The following is a 14,144-nucleotide window of genomic DNA, read 5'->3' on the forward strand; positions in this document are numbered from 1 at the left end:
GGGGTGGTCATTTGTAGCTCAATCTGCTCTGTAAGTTCCTGACTACATTTTATCTACTGTGTAATTAGACAAAGTTTAAGGTTTCTTTGTTAATTTAATTAATGCCACATTCAGTTTTCTCACACACTTTGCTGCAAATTAAATAACTGTTAAAGGAACAAGTAGAACACAATAATTTGAGTGTTATTAACCATTGAATGTTTTATTGTGTGTGTTTCAATTGTTTCTGGGTTTTGAGTATATAAAGCACTGTGAGAAAGCATTAGCTTGTGATATATAAATGGCATCAAATCAGTCAGTAAGAAAGGAGACAATTTTTCTGGCAGAATATTTTTTCTTACTCTCAAGATTTCCCATGTTCTGTTCTTTGAAAATTTACATTTCAAACGAGTCCTGCTGATATATCAGGGCTTGTACCATCCCACCAATAGAAGCAAAAACAAGGAGGTAATGTCATAATATTAAGAAATTAGGGTGAAAATTGTTATCTGATAAAATGCAGCTCAATCATGCATTGCCTAATAAAGTTAAGTAAATGTTCAGCATTCAGACTTTGAGATTTTTATTTTGGTTTGGTTTTTTGCTGATATTTACATCACAGTATCTGCAATATCCCATAAAACTATGTACTTAGGAGTTCCAGCTTGCTCCTCCTTAGTTGTGATTTTTACTGTGATGGTGACAGTTGTACAAAATAGCTTTAGCAGTGAAACTGAAGCACTTTCTCTAACTGAAATACGCTCTTAATTATGAAAACTTAAACTGTTTCATGTGTATTATTTCACAATGAGGAAGCTGTCTCTGTGCATGATTATCACATTTGAATGTTTCTGTTAGTGTGTTATATAAGCAAGTTGCTTTTTGGATTATATAAATCTGAAACCAGACTGTAAACTTATCAATATAGAATGAAGCTTTTTTGGAAAGTTAGTCAGATACTTTGCACTTCTTTACAGTGTGAGAATGGTTAATAAAATGCAGTAAAGGAAAAGAAGATCTGTGGTTCCAATGATACATTGTAAAAATGTTACCACCACTGATATTTCCAATAAATCACATTTACTGTATCCCACCTCCTGCCAATGCTGCGCTGTTTCCATATATTCTGTTTAGGTCAATAGGCAGGTTTTATTTATGCAAATTTAGGCAGTAATTGATTTTTCCCCATCTCTTGAAAAGCTTATTTCAAGCAGCCATTCTCCGTTCATCCATTCTTAGCTATGCAAATAGATCAGCATTATTAGAGACAGAACTAAAGGGGAAAGTAACCATCAAATTTCTCATGGAAACACAAATATTAAAGTCCCTACTGACCTCTGTTGCATTTCAGCTGAAACAAGAAATAATCAGACAAAATCAAATGTCTCCATCCTTAGGTACCTACCACTAGTTGGCTAGAAAGCTGTAAATGTATTTTTAAAATGTGACTTTTCATATTTCTGACAAAAGTAGTAACACCTGCTAGTTAAACTAGAAGACTGTAGGCTAGAAGGCTATAACCAGCAATATCCTGGCTTAGGAATTTCATCTAGTTCCACTCTTGATTCCTGTTATCTTCGATCACGTGGGTTCCCGACCTGTGGGTTGTAAACCCCAAGGGAGTCACAAAGTGTTCTCTAGAGGGTTGCTGTGGTTTTTGGAGGAAAGGGGTATATCATCCTTGACTTGCATTCCCCCTTCCCAGTTCCTTTCTGCACACACCCCACCCCTCCCCTCCCCTCCCTCACTTGCTCCCCCCCCCCAAGCAAAGCTCTATTTGCTTCCCATTGTGGAGCTCCTGGGATTCCAGGTCTCCCTGGCGGCACACTCTCCTCCAGTGGTAGTGGCAGAAGCTCTTCCTTAGCTCTGCTGACTGGCTCAGGCAGGGGGCTGAGATGGGGAGGGATCAGGCTGTCTGCAGTAGGGGTGGAGAGGCAAGGAGGTAGTGGCAGAGAAATTGTGAGGAAGGAAGAAAAGGCTGCCATTGCTGAAGCAACTTACTTTGCCCCCTCTTCCCCTCAGCTGCAAGCCACCACCACCACCATCATAGGGAGGATGACTGAGGAGGAGGTGGTGGTGGAACAACCACTTGAAGGGAGGGGCAATGGTTCCTTTCCTAAGGGAGAATTCATCTTCCCCCAGTAAAACGCAATTGTAAGCCACCCTCATTACCTCCACTTCCCAGAGCCCATTCAGGGACTGTGGAGGGTGGGAATGAGTGGCTTTAACACTCAGCCACAAATTTTGAAATTGGTTGCCCAGATGCAAATACGGCTAACACATTAATTGTATTCTGAAAAACCTATTGTTAATGCTTTCTTTACCCCACTAAAAATGCCTTTTTATACAACTATAGTGGGAGTTATGGCTCAAAAAAGGTTGAGAAACTATCACATGGGATGCAGAAATACATAGTGAATCAATCCCAAGCCTTTACCAATCTCAAGTCCACCTTTGATACTACCCCTCAATATTTTTTTTTCTTTAAAGCATATGATAATTAAGAGCTAGTGTAGTGTAGTGGAGAAAGTGTTGGCCATGGAAACTTACTGGAGTGGCAATGACGGTGGCAATGTTAAAACCAGTCTTTAAGTAACTCACCTTAGCTTGAAAACACTGTTAGAGTTGCTGTAAGTTAGATGCAACTTGACTACACATAACAGCAACATATAGTTTTTTTAAGTGACATGATCCATATAGAAACCCTAGTGTTAAAGACGGAGACTTTCACATAAGGGTAGGCAGCTTGTGCTTCTCTAGATGTTGTAGTAGAGTCCTGTGATCATTCATCATTGCCTCTGCTGGGTCCAAGTAATGGGAGTTACAGTCCAGCAATATCTGAAGGGTCACAATTGCTTGCACCTGGTTTCACCTTTTGCCTTTGCCATGCTCTTGATCTGGAAATCTGCCTGCACCTGTTGATTCTTGAGTACTTTCTGAAGCCCCCATAGTTGCTAATTTACATTAGTCATAGCCCTGAGAACAGCAGAAGACTGAAACATAAGGCTCACTTATAAATTAACAATGGCTTCTGTACAAATATCTTTGTACGTTAACACAAAGGCATAATGCATGCATTACTCTGCCTTTTAATCTGGTTCCTCCCCCCCAAACATATATCAGATACACTTCTGTACCTGGCACAGCTGACTAGCATATGGAAGTCTCTCTCTCTCTCTCACACACACACACACACACACACACACACACACACACTTGCTGAACAGGGTAATAGTAATTTGGGAAATAAAAGAGAGCAGAAAAAAGTAATAATAATGAGGGCAAATAGTACCAGTTTTATCAGTTGAGCAAATGGCTGTACATGAGAGTCCATATAATTTGGACTTCCGAACATAAGAACATTCCTGCTATATCATGGTAAGGGTTGGAGCTTAGAAAAATGAATTTTTGGACAGAGGCTCCCTGAATCCAGGAGCCAACATTGCTAGTAGCCATACTGATGGGGGATCTGGGACTTGTCATCCCAAAAAGTAACTTTTCCAAGTTCTGGCAAGGGTCCATCTACTCAATCAATTGCTTCTTAAAAGTTTGCAACAGAATATGAAGGTAACAGCCATTCACTGCTTGATCCCGTTATTTACAGCAAAGGGAAAGCATTTCATATTCCTAGAGAGCACAATGCTTCTAGAAGATGTAAGAGTTATTTTTTAATGTTGTATGGTCATGTTTAACAAGCAACAATTGATGAAACCAATTACAGAAAATATATTTATAAATAGAAATGGAAGGCAATGGCCAAAAACCTGTTCCTTACTGTAGTAATTTGCACTAGAGTTGGCCCATTGAATCAGTGGGGATTTGGTGAGTCAACTCCTCTGTACCTTCCATTGATTCAATGGGCCTGTTCTAACTATGACTTATGCTAAAATAAGTTGCAGCAGGAGTAGGCCCATTTGAATCAATGGAACATACAGGAGTTGATTCACTAAATTCCCACTGATTCAATGGTCCTACTCTAATGTTACTTACTACACTAATTAACAGGATTTGGCCAACATATTGTTGCATGTAATAGACATTTTTAAATATATGATTTATAAATCTTCTCTTCTCTTACCAGAGTATGGGAAAGGGAAGAGCAATAATGTTCACAATTTTGTTTCATTTCATTTTTAACATCTATTCCACATTTTACAGTTGTCTCTGCTGTAACAAGAACATTTTTCTTCATTTCTTCAATTCTTCAGGTAAGAACATCTCGGAGATACTAGTGTAACTAATTAAAGGCTTCTGGGAATTGCAGCCCAAGAACTCCTGGGATGCCCAAGGTTGGGAACCACTATACTAGATGGTGTGGTATAGAAATTTTGATAGACAGACAGATAGATAGATTTAGCCCCAGACACCAAAAAAGGCCTTTTCCTCCAAAACTGACAAGGAATCCCTGCCCATTTCTGACAGTCACACCCTTCCTCCTCCTGGCCATGCCCTCTCCATGTCACCCCCAGCTCATGGCCTGAGAGCCCACCTTCCTCCCACTCAAGACTCACCTCTTCTGTGGACTGAGGGGAAGATTGGAGGGGTGGAGCTTGCACTCGGGGGGGGTATCTCATTGTCAAATCTTTTTGAAGCTCTAGAAACTTCCGAAACGTCCTGCGCAGGTGCAAAAGAAGCCAACTTGTGTGAATTCACAGAGCTCCACTAGAAGAGCCATGGTTACAGGTAAGTAACCTTTCTATTTTTCCATAAGCACAAAAGGTAGAATTTGGTTTAATTCAATTATTTTGGACGCTTTTTTATATATTTATAAGCTAATCCCTCCTTAGATTATTACATCCTTAGAGTATAATACAGCTTGGTGTGGTACATGAGTATATAATCATTTGTGCCAAGAAAGATTGTGTATGTCTCCAATTCAGAGACATGTTTTTGAGATGTGTGAACATGCTGGTGTTCTGGGTATCCCCTGGCATATATGCCATATATATTGTTTGGTTGGTTGGTTGGTTGGTTTTGGTTTTTCTAACGTTTTATCGTATTTCACTCTCTTGTACTGTATTCCAATAAAGGTTCTGTAATTGAACATGTTAGTGTTTGGCTTTAAATTTTCCCTAAATGTTAACATAGAAAATGGGACCTGCAATACACATTCAGTACAAATTCTATTATAAATCACTCACTCAGTCAGTTAGTAAGTCAGTCAGTCTTAGAACTGCAGAGCTGGAAGGGACCCAGTGGATCACTGAGTCCAGCCCCTGTCAAGGAGGCACAGTGTGGGTTTGAACTCTCACCCATATATAAACCACTGAGCTATCCAGCAGTTCAATGATCTTGATCTCTTTCAAGTTGAAAAATTTGCTACCTATTTTTCAGCAGAAAGGAAAGTAGTAAAACTTTAATTTCATTAATTGAGAAACCATTTACTTTCAGAAATGACAAAGAAGAGAAAGCCAGCTGTAAATATGTTAAATACAAAATACAAAAACACAATGATGTGTCCTTTAAGAAATCAATGATATCATTAGCATCAGAATAACATTCTTGTTAACATGTTTCTTCATTTTGTCTTTTTGAGGCAAATATGTGGGGTTTGCTTGGTTAATTCAGGCACATTTTAATAAAGCCAGCTATTTGTTAAATACACAGAACACTCTATATTTTTAGGAATGCTATGTTTAATGTACAAGTAATATGTGGGTATGTCTCATCATTGAACACTTAGATTGCCTTAGTTATTTTTCCTTGGAACACAAACCAGGCAATTAACTGTTCATTTGAGAAATGATTTGTCATTATATTTCCTTTCTAAAATTGGAACCTTTAAGGACAAGGAAAGGGAAAATACCACATGCATACCCATTTGCAAAAGTAATCCTGGAATCTGAAAGCTGAAAAAAATATTTTAATTTAAATAAAATTAAAATCACTTTCATAAGCAAACAATGGATATTTGCACTGTTCACATCCCACATACATTCCAGACAAATAGGAAATGCTGACAGGATTGACGACAGCAGTGATGACTGATGCCTGTTAAACTGGCCACAGACAAAATAAACACAACTATCTGGGCATATTTGTATTTTGTTTTGTGACTTATTTGTTGTAAACAGAACTTCTCACAGCCATAGAAAATGTTTGTGGAAGCTAGACATTTAGAGTTGTCCTTGAACAGCTGGTGGGGCTGATAAGGGTAAGAATTAACAAAGTCACATGTTGAGCAGCCCAAGTAAGGTGCAATTCTTTGTCTGGAAAATTCCTGGACAGACTAAAAGTCTGTATTTCTCCATAGATTAGATAAGTTAATGAAAGCCACAGATAAGGGCATGGAGAGCACCTATCTTTTTAATGCTAAATTACTTTACAGCTTTATATTTATTAAAATCAAATACATTAATTGGGGCCCATACTTCTTCATTTGGCCTGGATTTGAAAACTCATAATACAGAATAGGTAAGAGTTGGGAGTGATATTTTAGGAATCCCACAGTGAAAGGCATTTAATGTTCTGTTTCGTTTTTTAAAAATGGACTTGAAAATCTACACAGATTAGAAAAAATTGGTTTTCGTATAAATACTGTATGTTCCTGAAAATTAGGATAGACAAAAGCATAATTTTTACCCCAAGGAAATCATCTAGTGCCACTTCACTGTTCCATGAGGGTTTTCAACTAATCACTTTGGCACCAGGACATTATTTCATCCCATCCAATGTTCCACTGTGGAAGATGAGAACAGATGGCACTGTGGTGACCTTGGTAACACAGAAAGCTTGGAATGTTAGTATAAAAGGTTGAATTAGTTAAGATTTTAGTTAGAGAAACATGAAACCAATTTTACTTTGGTTGTACATTACTGGGTGAACATTTTAAATTCTTTAAGTTTAACTTTAAGGCAGTAGCATCCTGTTCAATTATTGTATACTTTTTAAGGGTAGCCCTGAAGGTGACCGCTGTGATTGCCATTACATGAGTGGGTTGATTTGGAAAGGATAACACCTCTGTCATTAGCTAGTTTTAAAGAAACTCCTAGAGGCAATGGCATAGGTCAACACTGGTAGATTGTTTCCTCCTAGTGGCATTTTGTGGTTTGCATTTTCAAATTGGTTCTCTTTCTGGTTCACTTTGGCTTCCCCAGTTGGCACTTCCCAGATGACTTGAACTACAAGAACCACAATTCATTTGCTAGCTGTGAATGATAGGATTTATAGTCCAACTTCTTGACAGCTTTTTTTGCTGTCCAGCTTTCAGACCCATATGTGTGATTCAAAATACGATAGTATGGATAATCTTGGTCTTAGTGTACAGTGACACATTCTTGCACTTGATTATTTTTCCCAGTTCCTTTATTGATGTCTTCCTGAGTCTTCTGATTTCTTGCACTCTCCATTTGGATTGATGATTGAGCAAAGGTATACAAAATCTCTAATAATTTCAATTTCTTCATTGTCAATGTGAAAGTTGTATAGTTCTTCTGTAGTCATGATTTTGATCTTCCTTAAGTTAAACTGCACTCCCGCTTTGGCTGTTCCACTTTCACTAAAAGTCCTTTCAAGTCATGCTGCTTTCTGCCAGTAAGATGGTGTCATCTTACTGTTGTTTCTTCCACCAGTTCTCTCTCTCCTCCTCTGAATTTAGTCCAGCTTTCTGTGTGATATGTTCTGCTTGCAGATTGAACAAATAGGGGGATAATGTGCACACTTGTTTGACACCTTTGCCTATAGGAAAACATTTTGTCTCTCTAAATTCTGTCCTAATGCTAGCTTCTTGTCCACTATACAAGTTACACATCAGGACAATCAAGTGCTGATGCATATCCATTTCTTTGAGAACAACCCAAAGTTTCTCATGATCTACAGCAAAGTCAAAGGGTTTCCTGTAGTCTATAAAACATTGACTGGTCGTCTTCTGAAATTCTTTGGTGCGCTCCAGTAGCTAACAGATATTTGCAAAGTGATCTCAAGTGCATCTTTCTTTTTCCAGCTTCAGTATCAGGCACTTCTCGCTCCATATAAAGTAAAAACCTTTGTTGCAACACTTTGAACATCACTTTGCTTGCAACATCTTGAACGTCAATTTGCTTGCATGAGAAATTAAAGCAATGGTTCTATAGTTACTGCATTCCTTGGCATCTCCTTTATTGGGGATCGGAATGTATATTAAGCATTTCCAGTCTGTGGGCCATTGTTTTGTTTTCCATATTTGCTGGAGTGCCTTTGTCAAATCCTTCCATCCTTGTTTTTCTGACTGAGGAAATGATCATACAGACATTTGTCCCTGGCTGATGTGGATTTCCTATTCAGCACCCTGGCTTTTAAATCACTGTTGTGGTTCACACAGAAATATGTAATTATCTCAGGAAGGTGGGTTTCAGGTTTCATACATCACACTGATCACCTTCTCCTGCACTCTTCTCTGCGATTATCACCACTATCTAACTTTCCCCTTTTCCTGGCATTCAAATCCCTTCTCTCTCTCTCTCTCTCTCTCTCTATTTTAGCAAGTGAAACAGTGCTGAATTGATGACAGATTATCAGCATTTAAATTAGCCCTTTATCAGTTTCATTATTGCAGGAGGAAAAAAAGTACTATTTACAAGTTGCATTGTTGTAGTGGTCCTTCCCAGTTCAAGCAAAGGCAGACAAAAAGAGCAGTGTTGACTTCCACATTGTGTCTCAGTCTATGCAAAGTCATCTGAACATGCCCAGCAATTGTCTAAAGGACTGATATAGACAATCACATAAGCAAAAAAGAGAGACAAAATAATGTGAGTGGAAATGCTACACAAGCGTGTACTCTCTCGCTCTCTCACACAGAAAGCCTGTTAGCTGAATAATATATACCACATACTTATACCAGAAGAACAGATCTACTTGTGGTTAGCATTAATGTTGAGTCGCCAATAGAATAAACATCAAATGGAACAGTGTGAAACCCAGCAAAAACAGCAAGGCGAAGACCCATCTGAAGCTCTTGGCTCTCCTCTGATTCCTTCTCTTTCCCCACTATATGTTCATCTCTGTAAAGGCAGTTTCATCCTCTCCCTTTTGCCCACCCCCACCTTGCATTCTATGGTTGTTTATCTCTGTTTTTTAGCTGCTCCAAGGCGGCAGTGGCAGTTTCATACTACAATCAGAAAATTTACAGCAAAAGAGACATACATATGCTGCACTACATTTGTTTCCATTATCGTCTCCCCTTCTCCTGTGACTATGGCTCAGGCACTTTCCTTCCTTCGGTGCTAATTACAGTCCCAGGTAAAAAAATTCAACTAAAACAATCAAAGCTGTTAAAATTGTGGGTAAATGCTAATATCATTTGGGCCTGATAGGGTTAAAAGCTAGTAGATTAGCCAAAGTTGTTATAAAATAATTAGCTTTTTAGCCTCTGCTAACACTTCAAGGATCACCTTAAATTCTGAACATCCAGCCAATCTGTTGTACATTAGTCCTATTCAGGTGTCGTGCTAGAGCTAAAAGGATGTTGGGAACAGTGGTACAGATGAAAGCTTTGTCTCTTTGCCCTCCTTTCCATACCCTTACTTCACTTGGAAGTCACTCAGACCTTCATGTGCTGAATGTGAAGGTCTATAGCAGAAACTTAGCATATTCAGCTGAATATGTTTATAGCACTTTTGTGTTCAGTAACTCTGATGAAGCAGAACTGCCAGTCACAGAAGCGCTGAAAGGCTTACTGACTGTACTGGAAATCTTTGCATTAAACATGCCTTACAGTACATCTTAGATTGGTGGGAACATAGGTAGTGGGGTTTATGCACATCTCCACCATGTTTTTCGCTCTAGACAGATGCAGGTTTCATTCTTACAGGCAAGATGAAGTACTCCAATTTCAGGAGCTCTATTGCAAGTTTCTGCTGGGCTCTTATTTTACATATTTTACATAAATTTCATCTCTTGCATCTATATTTTATTTACATCAAGTGGTTAGTTATATTTCTTTTTCCAACTCTGAGCCAATCAGTTTTTAACAGAATAAGACAATATGGGTGAAGCCTCAGTAAGTGAGCAATTGAATGAGTAAGAGAGGTTAACAAATCTGGCAAAACAAAAGACATATGCACTCATGCACACACATAATCTGCACTTTTACAGGAAGCCTTGCTATTATGCACTGAAACTGCCTATAGATGGCAGTGTTGCAAATCTTCAGCCTCAAGGCAGATTAGCTCAACTGCCTGACTCCCACCTAGTCCCTGCTACAGCTCTGTGTTATTATTCTAAATGTGTTAATGGGTTCTGCCTAGATGAGTAAAATTGTTCCTTTGATTTATTCTCCAGACCTATTTTCTTTGTGTACTAGATGCATTTATTTTTATCTTGTTTGTGAACTTGGGCAAGAAATCAAATAAAGAGTGCATTACGGAGATTATATCTCTGCAATTAGTTTCCAGATACAAAGTTAGCACAATTGTAAAATGATCTCCCCCTATCACTCCACCCTAGTTTAGGTGGCCAGCTGTAACTTGCATCTTTGTGGTAAGTTTTCAAAGGAAACATTCTTTCTTTCTTCTTGAAGCTGACCATAAGAAGCCATCAGGGACAGGATTAGCTTAGGGCACATCTGAAGGGCTCCTACCACAGGGAATGAAAAACTTTTACATGGTTCTTGAGCCCACCCTGGTCCAACCCTCATGGCAGAGAGTATCTAGCACAGGAAGCGTTGACATTCAGATGGCTAGCTTTTCACAATGTGTACACCATGCTGAAGGAAAAAGGTATAAGGCTCTTCCAGCATGTGTGTTAGAGTAGGAATCAGCACACTGGAAAAGACTCACACAGATCTTGGATTCAGGCTTGTGAAATCTGCTTTGCACTTTTGAGGATCCAGTACTTTCCAAAGTAGAGCCAGATAGTGACACAATAACCTCCTGAACCTTGGGATCCACACTCCAGGTTCAGAACTTGGAGATTTTACTTTTTGGAATACAATGCCCAGAATTCTTCAGCTGGACTGACCATCAGAGATTGTGGGAGTTGTAGTCAGAAAAGTGACCTTCCCAAAACCTGAATTACTTGCATAGAAGTACTATGTGTGAACTGCAATAGGATAGAAATTCTAACAGCCTAATTTAGAAATAGAGCAAAGCCTTGTGTTGTTGGTTGTGGAACCGTTTTTTCCAAAAACGGGAATCAGAAACATTCTAATTTGCTACAAATCAACAGTAATTATCAGTACAGATTGGAAATTTTGTTACTTTTGCTTCAATAAATTTGTGGATTTTGATTAATTATTTGGAAACAAACTGAAACAATTTACCTCCCCCTTTTCCTGTTTCTAGATTTGATAGTACAGTACAAGAATGGAGAGGACCATTTTATATTATGATCACATATTTAAAATCCTCTTCTTCTAATCGATTAGAAGAAGAGGATTTTAAATATTGGCAGGGATTAATTAACGGATTTTGTAATCAAGGTAAAAAATCTAGAATAAATAAAAGATATTGGTATAAGGCTCAAAAAAAGGAGGTTTAGGTATGCCCAATGTTAAAAATTATTATATAGCAAATCAATTAAGAGTTATTGGAGATATTATATTCCATAAAGAAAAATTAATTTGGTGGGAGATGGAATCTTCAGAAATAAACAGAAATGCTGAAGGATACTTGTTTAATATACTAAAGAGAAGTTCAATAAATCAGATTAAAAAACCCCTTTTAAGAAACCTGTTAATTATTTGGAATAAATATAAAGAGAAGTTTTGTCCCTTAACTTCACCATTAAAACTAGTGACTGAGACAGAAAACTTTCCTACAAATTTAAAGGATTTAGTAGAACTATTTAAGAATAAAAGGGTTGCAAGATTGAAGGACTGGATGGGTAACATGAGATCGAAGGAGTTAATTATGTCTAAACTGCAATCTAATAAACTATCATGGTATAATCTTATTCAGTTAGACACCTGGACAAAGGATTGGTTGAAAACTAATGGTAAATGTAGAGAACTTACTAAGTACGAACAATTTCTGTCATCACATGAAGATATGCAAGATACAATTTTGAAAGGAATAGTAAGTAAAATATATAATATAATTTTGGAACAAGAAGAAAAAGAATGGGGAATAGAAGGTTTAAAATTAATTTGGGAAAATGATTTAAAAACAGAAATTAAAATAGAGGATTGGACAAAAATGTGGAGGATGAGAGTGTTAAGATTAATGTCAACAAGAATAAAGGAAAAAAATTTTAAAATCTGTCTAAGGTGGTATTTGACTCCTGTAAAATTGAATATAATAAATCCAACATATCCGAAAGCATGTTGGAAATGTGATGAGGAAATTGGTACGTATTTTCATATGTGGTGGGAATGTAAAGTGGTTAAGAAATTCTGGGAATTGATTTTTAAGGAAATGTGTGATATATTTGGTAAAGATATTGATTTTAATGCCAAAATTGCTTTATTGTCAATTTTTGATAATACAGATCTGGACCATCACTCGAAAGAATTAATCACTAATTTTATGACAGGTACTAGAATATTAATAGCTAGATTTTGGAAAGACAAGAATGATATTAAAATTGAAGACTGGTATTGTGAAGTATGGGACATTGCATTAAATGAGAAATTGACTATGGAACTTAAAATAAAAAGAGGGGAAATAAGTTGTAACAATTTCTATGATATTTGGGGTAAATTTGTGGAATTTGTGTTAGTGAAAGGAAGGGGGAAAGCCTCTAAAGAATACTCAATACAATTTTGGAGAGGTAATCTGTAAGAAAAAAAAATTATTATAGTAAATAGAGTCCCGTAGGTATGGGGTGCACATTAGAATTTAGTTTATAATAAGCACTATTACTTGTACATTTTTTGTATTTTTGTTGTTATGTATGAGTTCTTTTGTGTATTTTTTGTATAAAATAAAAAATTAATAAAATATATATATATTATGATCACATAAATGCAAAATATGATTAGCATCCCCAGAGATAAGTGATTGCAGCTATAATAGTAATTTAGGACTAATAGGATCGCACACACAGGTATTCAAACTCAGACTTCTAAGAATTAAGCTAGTCTTCAACCCCTTAAGAGTCAATCTGCCTCAGTTTCTCTCACATTTGATTACTGAAAGATTTGACTTCTTTTTATCCTAAATATGATTAAATTAGAGGATGCAGGTACATTTGTATCAACATCTAACTGAAACAAAAATGTCATCAATTCCTATTTAGTAGCAAATTGCAGTCTACCTTCTGCCCTGCCTTGTAGCAGGAGCACCCAGCCAGAAATGTAAAAAAAAAAAAAAACTCCCTGGGTCATAAGAATGGTCTTGCTCAATCACACCAAAGCACATCAGTCATTATGCTTCTAATAGCAACCAACAGCTGCTTATGGAGGGTTTAATTAGCACAAAACATTACTTTTTAAAATGTAATTTATTCCCAATACTTGTTGCCCATTGTTTTTTGTTGTAGTACTGAAAAAGTAGCATGATGCATCGCTTGTATTGCTCATTACTTTTCTGTTCCTTTCTGTTTTCTGTTTTTTAAATCATAGGATTTATAAAAGAACAAGAGAACTTTAAAAGAACTTGATAAAATTGTATTTGGAAGTAACCTGAAAAAATTACTTGTCAGACCAATGGAGTAACTTTGCACCTACTTTTTACTTTACTTCTAAAATGTATCTTTATTGCATCTACATTATCCAAAAAGTAACTAGTGCTTTTGTCTGGTTGAGCAAGACCATTCTTATGAGCTACTGTATATTTCCATGTATAAAATGACACTTTTTCCTAAAATAATTAGAAAAAAAATTGAGGGTTGTTTTATACATGGGAGTAAGGGGGGGATCAAAGCGCTTTGATCCCTGTTTTACCCCTCCACATTTTGCAAAGGAAGTTGAGGGAAAAAGCGATTCCTGCTTTCCCTCTCCACTTTCATTGCAAAAAGCTGCTTTCCCCCTACACTTTTTGCAACAAAACATTTGTTGCAAAAAGTTTAGGGAGAAAAGCAGCTTTTTGCAAGAAAAGTGGAGGGGGAAAGTACTTTCCTCTCAAGAAAGTGGAGGGGAAAAGCAGGAATCAAAGTGCTTTGACCCCTGCCTTCCCCCTCCACTTTCTTGCAATGAAAGAAATTTTGGGTTAGAAAAGGGGGGTGTCTTATAAATGGGACATCTTATACATGGAAAATATGGTACTTTAAATCATTACTTGCAAGCTGTGTTTCAGAGGAAAACTATGTCC

General features: G+C 37.2%; 1 long non-coding RNA gene across 1 annotated transcript in view; it reads left to right on the top strand.

Annotated features, from left to right (window-relative positions):
- The window catches only part of LOC140708343 (uncharacterized), a 73,408-nt gene that overhangs the window by 8,547 nt on the left and 50,717 nt on the right, over window positions 1-14,144 (top strand). The window contains exons 4-5 of the long non-coding RNA XR_013537376.1: window positions 4,138-4,187; window positions 4,572-4,662. This is a non-coding gene — a long non-coding RNA (uncharacterized LOC140708343). The remainder of the gene's footprint in view (window positions 1-4,137; window positions 4,188-4,571; window positions 4,663-14,144) is intronic.

Source organism: Pogona vitticeps, chromosome 6 (assembly GCF_051106095.1).
Source record: "Pogona vitticeps strain Pit_001003342236 chromosome 6, PviZW2.1, whole genome shotgun sequence".
NCBI classification, from domain to species: Eukaryota; Metazoa; Chordata; class Lepidosauria; order Squamata; family Agamidae; genus Pogona; species Pogona vitticeps.